The sequence below is a fragment of the Octopus bimaculoides genome, chromosome 1, assembly GCF_001194135.2.
Source record: "Octopus bimaculoides isolate UCB-OBI-ISO-001 chromosome 1, ASM119413v2, whole genome shotgun sequence".
Classification (NCBI taxonomy): Eukaryota; Metazoa; Mollusca; class Cephalopoda; order Octopoda; family Octopodidae; genus Octopus; species Octopus bimaculoides.
In genome coordinates, this window is record NC_068981.1 from 15,368,656 (window position 1) to 15,380,092 (window position 11,437).

Genomic DNA, 11,437 nt, shown 5'->3' on the forward strand with positions numbered 1-11,437 from the left:
ATATATATATATATATATATACGCATATTTATACACATACACCCATACACATATATCCTTTCAGTTAGCTTTCGGGAAACCTTTGAATATGCATATTAATTTCTGCTATATTATCATGTCGGCTATAGCCTAATGATGCCATCTGGCAATAACAGCTTTTTTACGGTCACGCAGTGCTGTGCAGGTATAATGTATGTGCAGAAAGAGACTCTTTGAGTGTTTTGATAGCAGGCTGCTCTCCGTTCTCAGAGAATCTACCGGATAAAACAGACCAAGCTTTCTGAGAAATAAAACAATAAAAGTAATAATAATAATAATAATAATATTAATAATATCTACTTCAATGTCTACAATTTTCTGTGGAAATGTTATCTTCCTTTTCTACCTGACTAACCGAATATGTAAACATACCTTTTATTGAAACAGCACAATTAAATGCACTATAACAAAAAGCAATCGAATGATAAATTTAAGAAATATAAACGCTGTTACAGTTCTATATTAAAGAGACGGGAGAATTATGTACATTATTTACATTATTTACATTTGACGAATATTTGTCCTCATTTTGTTTGTTGTTAACACAGCGTTTCGGCTGATAGACCCTCCAGCCTCCATCAGGTGTCTTGGGGAAGTTTCGAACCTGGGTCCTCATTCCTATGGCGTAGTGGTTAAGAGCGTGGGCTACGAACCCCGTGATTCCGAGTTCGATTTCAGGCAGTGACTTGAATAATGATAATAATAACTGGTGGGAACACAAACCACCCCTAGTTCTTGAAAATGATCACATCGCACTCCTCTGGAACTTCACCATTCAAACTGGCAGAAAAACAGTTACAAATAGGCCAGACATCATATTGAAAGACTTCAGACAAAAAATCATGCCTCCTCATTGATATGACTGTCCCAATCGATATAAACGTATCTGTCAAGACCTACCAAAAACCGAGCAAATATAAAGATCTTGAAATAGAAATTAGCAAAATGTGGAATCTGAAGACTAAAACAATACCTATTGTCATAGGTGCCCTTCGAATGACAGCGAAACGGGCTGATTACTACCTAGCTCAGATACCAGGAAACCCCAAAATGGCTGAAGTTCAAAAGATATTGCTCATGGGAACTGCCCATATCCTACGTAAAATACTGTATATGTGATCTCAAATTTAAAAAGAAAACATAATTTTCTTATGGTTTCTTAAACATTCTCTACGTACAAATCGAAATATACGGTATCCTAGGCATAACACCTACATGAACTTCTAACTTGTTGTCTCTTGAGGTCTCTGGGTGACACTTGGATCCAACTTGTACAAATGCAAAGCAAAAGTCAAACATAAAATAATAATAATAATAATAATAATAATAATAATAATAATAATAATAATAACATCGAAAAATACCTTAGGAATGAGAACCCAGGTTCGAAATTTCCCCAAGAGATGTCATGAAGGCTAGAGGGTATATGAGCCGAAACGTGTTAACAACAAACAAGATCAGGACAAGTATCTGCCAAATGTAAATAATATAAAAGCTGTTGTTTACCTTAAGCTTGTATCTCACGCAAGTCTATTCACACACACTATATACACACATTCAAACACGCGCGAGTGCGCATATATATCTGTGTGTTTTTGTGTCTGTGTTATATGCATAGTGTATCTGTGTTGGCGTCTGTCTAAATTATATATACGTGTGTTTGCTCGTGTATCGATTTTTGAAAAATCATTTCATTTTAAATGAGAATTAAGCTGTTCACTTAAATGTGATTGTTGAAAAGAGACTAGAATTTCTATGGCAATTCTGTTGCCTGTAATTATCACAGAATTCTTTTAACTTCATGTGTGTAAAAAAGTTAACGATTCTTAGTATTACCGGGCTTAAACTTTCTCGAGTAAATGAAATATTATTTGTAAAGATTAGTATTTGTTTGGTTTCAATTATAGTGGAGCTCAGTTGCATGTGGAATGTAGAAACGTTAAATGGAAATCTTGTGTGAGATTCCTACAAATATAACATGTCTATTAGACATCTTAATTTCATTATCATTTCATCCATTGTTATTGTTTGGTATAGCACTGCTTTTAGATATTTTAAGACTTTTTTTTTTGTTAATCATGTTATTATTGATTCCGAATTATAGAGAACAAATATGGTGAAATATTCCCTACATGGTGCAGCAGCTAGTGACATTTTGCAATGAAATGTTTAGTTTGCAATATGTGTTCGATATATTTCGCAGTTAAATTCAAACTTCCAATGTTCCATTGAAAAACAACACATTTGCGACACGATATGAATACATTGCCTGATTAATGTGAAGTCTCGATTCAAGCCCCTGGCATTTGTCATTCAAATACTTTGATTTGGCAAACACCACGCGAAAACTTATGGTACATTTATATATGTATTTTCTAAAATAATTCTGTCACGAAAATACTAGAAAACGTGATATTGGAGTCATTCTTCCAGGTCTTAGGCAACACATTCATAACATATCACATAACCGTTCAGTGATATATAAAGTAATTTCAGCTTTAACATGTGGTCGTGACTCAACGTAATATATCTGAATTGAGAAAGAAACTTGTTACCCTGAAAGAAGAAAAATCAATTTAGGAAAACCGGATACACGACGTTTGTCAGAAAAACTTCTCATTGTGTCATTAAGGAAATCTCGAAAAATCATAGAAATATTTGTGATAAAACATGTGTTGATAATTGCGAATTTAAAATAGATATCATTATATAGCACAGAAGGGAATACCATACACACACACACACACACACACACACACACATATAAATGCATGTTTGTATGTGCGTGTGTAAATATATGTGTCTGTGTGTGCGCATGTGTATGTGAGTATATATATATATATATATATATATGTGTGGGTGTGTTATCTTTTATATTTTACTTCTTTCGGATATTGGACTGAAGCCAGGCTGGGACCCCACTTTGAAGAATTTTGTCGAAAAAAATCGATCCCAGTGCTTATATTTGTTAAGCCGGAATTTATTGTATCTATAATTAGTGTATCGAACTGCTAAAATACGGGGGTGTAAACACCAACATCAGTTGTAAAGCGGCGGTATGTTTCCAGTACTAACGGAATGACACTCACAAAATCATATATTCATCTTTCAGTTTCCGTCTACCGAATCAACTCACAAGGCTTTGTCTGATCGGCCTAAGACTGTGGTAGATGAACCCCACAGAGTGTCATGCCGTGATACTGAACACGGAACCTTGTGGCTGGGAAGCAAACTTCTTGTCACACAGCCATATATATATATATATATATGTGTGTGTGTGGGTGTGTGTATGTGTGTGTGTGTGTGTGTGTGTGTGTGTGTGTAAGCATTCAGCAATAAGCGGACTTGGTTAACTGTATCAAACAAGAAGATAATAATTAGCATCCAAGGTAATTCTTAGTGTTCGATAAGTAATTCCAAATATCGCTTAGAAGATATTCATGAAATCCGGAGTAAATGACAACATGAGCAACGTTGGAAAATATCCACATCTTTAACTAATGGCTACTTCATATATAATCGTCAATCGTTTTTATTGTCCCAGCATATTCACATACAGGAAAATGGTACAAAAAAAGCAAACCTATATATGAGAAAATGTATGCTAAGACAATGTTATGAAGGTAATCCAAACGAGATTCAGATCAATGAGTTATTTCATCGTACGTGGAAACAAAAACTGGCAATTCATCTTACCCTGATCATTTTCGGTATGTAATAGAACTGCCTTTCTTACTTGCACAAGTAATGTTTAATTTCTATTTTTATGCGCCAAACAAGATTGTCTTTCTCCGAATACAATTCTAACAATTTATAACTCCGCGCCTTCTTTTTATTTTTGTTTCGATGTAGCCTGTCAACATCACTTTTGGGGCTGAGTGCACCGTGTATTGGCAGATTTTCCCTTCTTTCCTTATCTGAGGATTGTAGTTTCTCTGACCGCCATTGTCACGCGAAAGAAATTCCCTAGAAATATTTGCTTGTAACTTATTATACCCAATCGGTTTAGTTTTTAACGTTAATTTTAGCCTTCTGTAACTCTCACATACAATAACTTTTGCGTTGGGCGTTTCATCAATTCGCCCACTTCAAATATGTCCACATACGTACCTCCTTCCTTGTCCATTCACTTCATTCCATCTCCCATGGACAACGTCCCACCATCCACTTATTGTACATTACCGCTTTTTAGAATCAATGCTCCCCGCTTTTTATGTCTTAATTCCATTCTAATATCCACGCTAAAGCAATGCTCTGTTTGAATAATTGAATTCAGCTAGTTTTCATCTTTCCCATAAAGTTTCAGGTCGTCCATAAAAAAGAACGTAATTGATCTTATCTTTTCTTTTCTTGAACTCATATCCAGCTCTTGTATTTCGCAAAGCCAGTCAACGGATTCATGCACAAAAGAAATTGCAAGCTATCTCCTTAGAAGTTTCCACGTTTGATGGTGACAAACCCTAAGCGTTGTGAGTTCAACGGTCCATCTATTCATACTTCGTTTCAATAGATTTAGGATATTTTGTGTAATAAGGAGGCATGGCATATGCTTTCTGGAAGTCCATCCACACCATTCTTAAGTTATGGTTTCGTATCATGCAGTTTTTCAACAATATCTTATCTATCATAAGACGGCGAGCTGGCAGAAACTAACGGGTGAAACACTTAGCGGTATGTTGTCTGTCTTAACGTTTTGAGTTCACATTCCACTGAGGTAGACTTTGCCTTTCATCCTTTCGGGGTCGATAATTTAAGAACCAGTTGTGTACTGGATTCCATCTTATCGACTGGTCCCCTTCCCCGCCAAAAAATGTCTAGCCTTGCGCCTAGAGTAGAAAAGAATACCCTATCTATCATAAGTCGGTTCTTTGTATTCTCTACATCAACGTTTAAACCTTTTTTTATAGTTGTTCTGGCCCATGATCTCGTACATGTCATCCAACATAATTCCGGTTGATTACTAATCAAGATTCAAAAATGCTTTAACCGTCCTCTGTATGAGGCGGCAAAACTGCTCCAGATCTCACGCTGATAATTCTACTACTGCGTTTGGTTTCTTTCAAAAGTTCTTTTTCAAAGTCGACTCTTGTCCAATTTTCTCACGCACAATCCACCCAGATATGTTTTTCGAGGCTTACTTCCCGAGAACTACATCATTGTTGTTATTGATCAATCACGTGAGAAGGCATGTTTTTTTTTTCTCTTTAAAATATGATCTATTTTAACACTGCCAAGTGTTACCAAAAGACGTAAGTAACTTGAGTAATGTCTGCCCTTAATGCCTCTTCGATTGTTAATACTAAGTATATCCTGTACAAGGTTGTGATGACTTAGTCGGAGGTAGTTTGGAATTTCTGGCCTTGCTTAGGTATTCCTACGTCAGATCTCTGCATCTGTTCGCTACCCCACTCTGTCTCTGTCTCTCCCTCTCTCTTTCTTTCTCTCTCCTACTATGTGAACTTCTCACATATTATCAGCTTTCAGATAACTGCATAGCATTTCTGGGCCTAATGGAAAGAGTATTGAAGTAGTTCCTGCTTATGTTTCACTTCTCCTCATTACTTATTTATGGATGTTTGCTACGCCTTCTTTTCCATTTTAAGCATGACACTGACAAAGATAGCGAAAAGGAGATGGTGGTATCTCGTACAAAGGACACGCAGAGTATCATTTATAAGAAATATCACGAAAGATGTGTGGCTAAAAAGGCTCTTAAGTTCATGAGGTTAAAAAAATAAAGATATATTTATGTTTCTCATGTGGTTAAGAGAAAAGAAACCAAAATATTTACAATAGAAATATGGAAACCAGGCGCAAAATAACTGCGTTTAAAACATTAGACGAAACAGTCACAACAAAACCCAGAAGAATAGGAACAAATATATGGTTACAATATTTTAGTGTGTTTCCGAAGACTGAACACGGAGATAGATGGGGAGAGAGTTACCAAGCTTCTAAACTTGGTGAGAGAGTATTGTTTTCGTAACATGTTTCAAAATTATTATTATTATTATTATTATTATTATTATTATTATTATTATTATTATTATTATTATTATTATTATTATTATGCTACGATGGCAACTATTCACTACCAGTGAACTAAGGTAGCACCCCTAATTTTTGAGCACAGTCTGGAATATAGGAGGGGCTGCAGGCAGTGCTGTTTTCTGCAAGTGCTCCACCCTTATTGCAGCCCTATTTGTTCCATGTAATTCTCAAGATTTTTACTCACTGTTACCAGAGCTCCGACAATTATTGGTACTACTAGCACATTTTTCATCAACCACAACTTCTTAACCACCAAAGCTAACCTGTTATATCTATCGGCTTTGCATTCTTCCTTATCGCATACCTTATTGTCAGCTCGGCATGCTATATCTATGATCCAGCAACGCTTGCTCTCTTTCTCAATTAGCATCGTGTCTGGTTTCCTATTCTCTATCTCATAGTCACACTAAATTATAAAATCCAATAGGAGCTTTGCATTATCATTTCCGAAGATGCCTTCGGGTCTATGTTCGTACCGCACTGTTTTGCTCTGTCGAGTCTATACTTTGCAAATTGTCCAATGGACAATCCTTCCAATATTGTCATGATGTCTCCAAAGTCCCCAGATATTTATATCCATTAGTCTCAATATCCTTGTCTTCCTCGCCATTATTATCATCATCATCATTATTATTATTATTATTATTATTATTATTATTATTATTATTATTATTATTATTATTATTAAAGCGGAGCTGGTAGAATCAAAATGCTTAGCGGCACTTCGTCCATCTTCACGTTCTGAGTTCAAATTCCTCCTTTCGGGGTCGATGAATTAAGTACCAGTTGCGCACTGGGGCTTGTGTCTATAGTAGAAAGGATTATTATTATTTATTGGTATTATTATTTTTTTGTTGTTGTGGTTGTCATGGTTGTTGCTTTACTTCTCAGAACGTTTAGTCTTGTTTGTTCCGGTAGATTCTGTGAGAGCGGATACCAGCCTGCTGCTAGAGGTCTCATAGGGCCTCTCTTCGTACATTATAAGCTGACACATTTGGTTGTTAATTATCGTGGGGGACATTCAACATACATGTACTAATCTCAAAATCTTAGCTGTCCACAGCAGATCTGTTTTTTGGGCTTGCTCTGCTGTCATATCAATTCCGATTTCTTTGACATATTTCTCGTATTTTATTATTGTCATTATTATTATTATTATTATTATTATTATTATTATTATTATTATTATTATTATTATTATTATTATGTCATACTTCGTATTTTTTCATTTTATTCGATAAAAAGAAAAATTCCGTTAGAAATTTGTTATTGATTGTTCTATCCAGTTTTTTGTTTATGGAGAGAATATCTGAGAATTATGGTGAGTGTATACACACATTTTCCAACACAGGTCACTAAATAAACTTTGATTGTTTCTACTTGCTCTGAACCTTCAGCAATATTAACAATCTCTTAATTTTCACTTACTTTCATTTTGACGTTTAAGAGTTGTTCTTCGGAAATTTATGTAAAATCGAATGTTCAGACAATGAATTGTCTGCCAAGATACTATTGTCCAAATTACAAATGTCATTTATCCAACCGATTCAACCTTTTTTTATTACATACTGACATGAATTAAACTGACGAACTGAAAGAAACATTCCTTGACTATTTCTCCAAACTTCATCTATCACATTGAGCATTATTTTATTTCAAATAATAATTTAATCAGTAAAACGTGAGTTTTACCCCTGTTATTAAAAATTTATATGAAATAACACCTTGTTTTGCGCTATAAAATGATAATAAAAAGACAATAGCGTTTGATTTATATAAATGGAATTCTCTGTCTCTATGTTAGAATAACTCAAACCTCACTGGCTGAATGCTATGGTTGCTATTGGAAAATATTGGTTCAAAACCATAACGTGTATTTCTATCACTAACAAAAATCGAGATATACTTGGACATAATTTTTCTCTTAAAATATACATCTCCCTTCATTTTCAACACGTATTTTTCATGAGAATCATTAAAATACATATATGTTAGTCATAAAATACTCACGAGTTGAGCATAATGGGAGAAATTCGAATTCGTAAATATAAGAAAATTTGCTATTAAGCGGCGTTTCTGTCTCTCAGTATACGCTATTACATGTACGACCATAAAATGCTAAATATCATATTGTTAGCACTTATAGTCAATTGCAGGCATTGAATTAAATGCTAAAATTCTGTTAAATATTTTTCAATTAATTTGACGAAAACGGCAATGAAATATATTGCTCTACTTCTCTCTCTCTCTCTCTCTCTCTCTCTCTCTCTCATGTATATATATATATAACGACAGTGTGTGAGTATTTGTGTAAATAATTCATTGTGTAAATAAAATAACAACGAGAATATGTGGTACTAGCGTAAATTGTAGAAATTTATTATTTATCAAATCTTGTACTATAAATTTTGTGACTGTATTTCACGACTCCGGTTCTCCAATTATGCTCACGGAAATAAACACGAAACTGGGAATAATTTATACATAATGAGCAAGCAATGCAGCTGAAAATGAAATTGAAGTACTTTAAGAGAAAAACAAAATAAGAGCAAAGCGAAAATGAAAATCAAGATATTTGAGGGTATTGTAAGTGTAATGCGGAATAGATATTATATTTAATGCAAACAGATTCACACAATACCTATTCTTGACAACAAAATTGTTCTAATGATAAAGCATATTTTTGTTAATAAAGTGATTTAATTAAAAGCAAATCTAAGAATGATGCAAGTTACATTTAAGATGGTGTCATAAATCACAATTTATCTCAAAACCAAAGCATTTCTCTTTGAATTAATTAGCAAAGAATATTAGGAGTATTTCTTAGTTTTAAAATTGTTGATGTGATTCCAGTATATAATTTTTGTGAGCGTTACCATTCATTTCTATATTTTACGGAACTTTTACGACAGTTTCCTTTCTCAAAGCCTTTCAAAGACTGTACACAGTTATAAAAGATTTCGTTAATGATTGTAGGATAGTTAGAAATGTAAATTTTAACGGGATAAGAAAAACGGTGGCAAATCTTTGCAGTAAAATTATAAACTTTTAGAAGATTTTATTACTCTTTTATTCTTTACTCTTTTAATTGCTTCAGTCATTTGAATGTGGCCATGCAGGAGCACCAACTTTAGTCGAGCAAGTCGACCCCAGGACTTATTCTTTGTAAACGTAGTACTTATTCTGTCGGGTCTTTTGCCGAACCGCTAAGTTACGGAGACGTAAACACACCAGCATCGGTTGTCAAGCGATGTTAAGGGGGACAACCACAGACGCGCAAACATATACACACACATACATAATAAATATATACATATATACGACGGGCTTTTTTCAGTTTCAGTCTACCAAATCCACTCACAATAAGCTTTGGTTGGCCTGAGGCTATAGTAGAAGACACTTGCCCAAGTTGATACGCAGTGGACTGAACACGGAACCATGTGGTTCGTAAGCATGCTACTTGCCACACAGCTACTCCTTCGCCTATCAAATATTATATAAGATTTATGTTAACTTGTAAAATAAATTGAAATCGTATTAGGCAATATTTAGCTCTACTCGCACCTGGGTTTAGGCTACCAGTTGGATTGCAAAACTACTTTTTGATTTCTCAATGTATTTGAGCATTATGACTCTGCCTATTTAGTTTATTGTATTAAGTAAAAAATTCTGCAATGTTTTGGTAACATAACTGCTGTATTAGTCAAGTTACAACAGAAATAGCTTAGCATTCAAACTAGAGGCCATCGTGTTGTACCGTCTAAAGTTCATTAATACCGCGTTAATAGCAATTCTTCTTCTTCGAAGCGAAGAACTCCTTCACTAAATCTTTCACTTCTATTTACTTGATGTGCATGATTTGAGCCGTGAAACGGAATAAGTAAAAATCCATGGTAGCTAGGTCCACGCCATACGCTGGGTGTAGCATTAGTTCGCTTCCCTCATGTTACAGATCGTTCGAGAAGTATGAGGTTTTGCATTGTCTGCCTGCATAACAGATCGCTGTCTATTAATACTGGGTGTTTCCAGCACAATGGCATACATCCGGTTGAGCCTTTTAGAATATAGGTTGTTAACGATGGTTCGACCACCCGGAAGGTCTCGTAGTAAACTATCCTCTCATAATTTCGCCAGACGCAGGCCATCATATTGTGTTCATATTTGGTGACAGGTTCCGGAAGCTGACTTTGATTAACCACTGCTTATGCACGTTTGGATTGCGGAAAATATATTTCTCGGATCATTACTTGTTCCGATCCATGGCTTACGTCCTGTGTTCGCAACGCTTCATCAACCAACTGGAGGTGGATGCTTTAGCGAAAAACTTCTTCGCTTCGAAGGACAAGGACTGGCATCAGTGTAAGATCAAAAGAACTGGCAGGAAGGTAGCTTCAGATGGTATAAGACAAGGGCCTCCACTTCGAATGCTCGGCTACTTCAGTTCTAACTTGATGAATAAAGCAAACAACTTACCAAAATGTTGGAATCCGTTATAAAAGCAGTGATATCTGAAATAACTATGTATTTGGTTGGTGTACAATTATTGCGGCTTTTTCCAACAAATTTTATTCAACAAAAACAATAACAATATTTAACAAAAACATATTTAAATGACCGTCTGACCATCTGCCTAGCAAATGGCAAGCAGTTATTTAAGTAGATAGTGAATATGCTCCGGAATAATCATTTGTTACATGTTGGTATAGTTTTTGTTGAATAAAATTTGCTGAATAAAACCTGCAGTAATTATGCACCAACCCAATATATTTCCTAATGATTAGTAATATTGGTGATTGGACTATTAGAAAGTTTACCAGCAATATTCACACACACACACACACACATGTATGTGATTTATATGTGTATATATTTATATGTATGTGTGTATCTCTCTCACTCTCTTTGCGCGCGCGCGTGTGTGTGTGTGTGTGTGTGTGTGTGTGTGCGTGTTTGTCTGTGTGTATCTTCGTGTGTGTTAGTCGCACATCGCCATCTAGTGTGGCTAAAATCCCTGTAACTTAGCGGTACGGCAAAAAACACTAATAGAATAAGTACTAGGTTTTAAAACATAAGTTCTGGAGTTCAGAATTGATGCAGTGAAATAAGTGAAATAAGTAAAAGATATGTAAATATTTATATACGTTTTCCTTCTGAATATCTGAATATATAGGCACAGGAGTGGCTGTGTGGTAAGTAGCTTGCCTACCAACCACATAATTCCGGATTCAATCCCACTGCGTGGCAACTTCCGCAAATGTCTTCTGATATAACCTCAGGCCGACCAAAGCATTGTGAGTGGATTTAGTAGATGGAAACTGAAAGACGCCTGTCATATATATATATATAT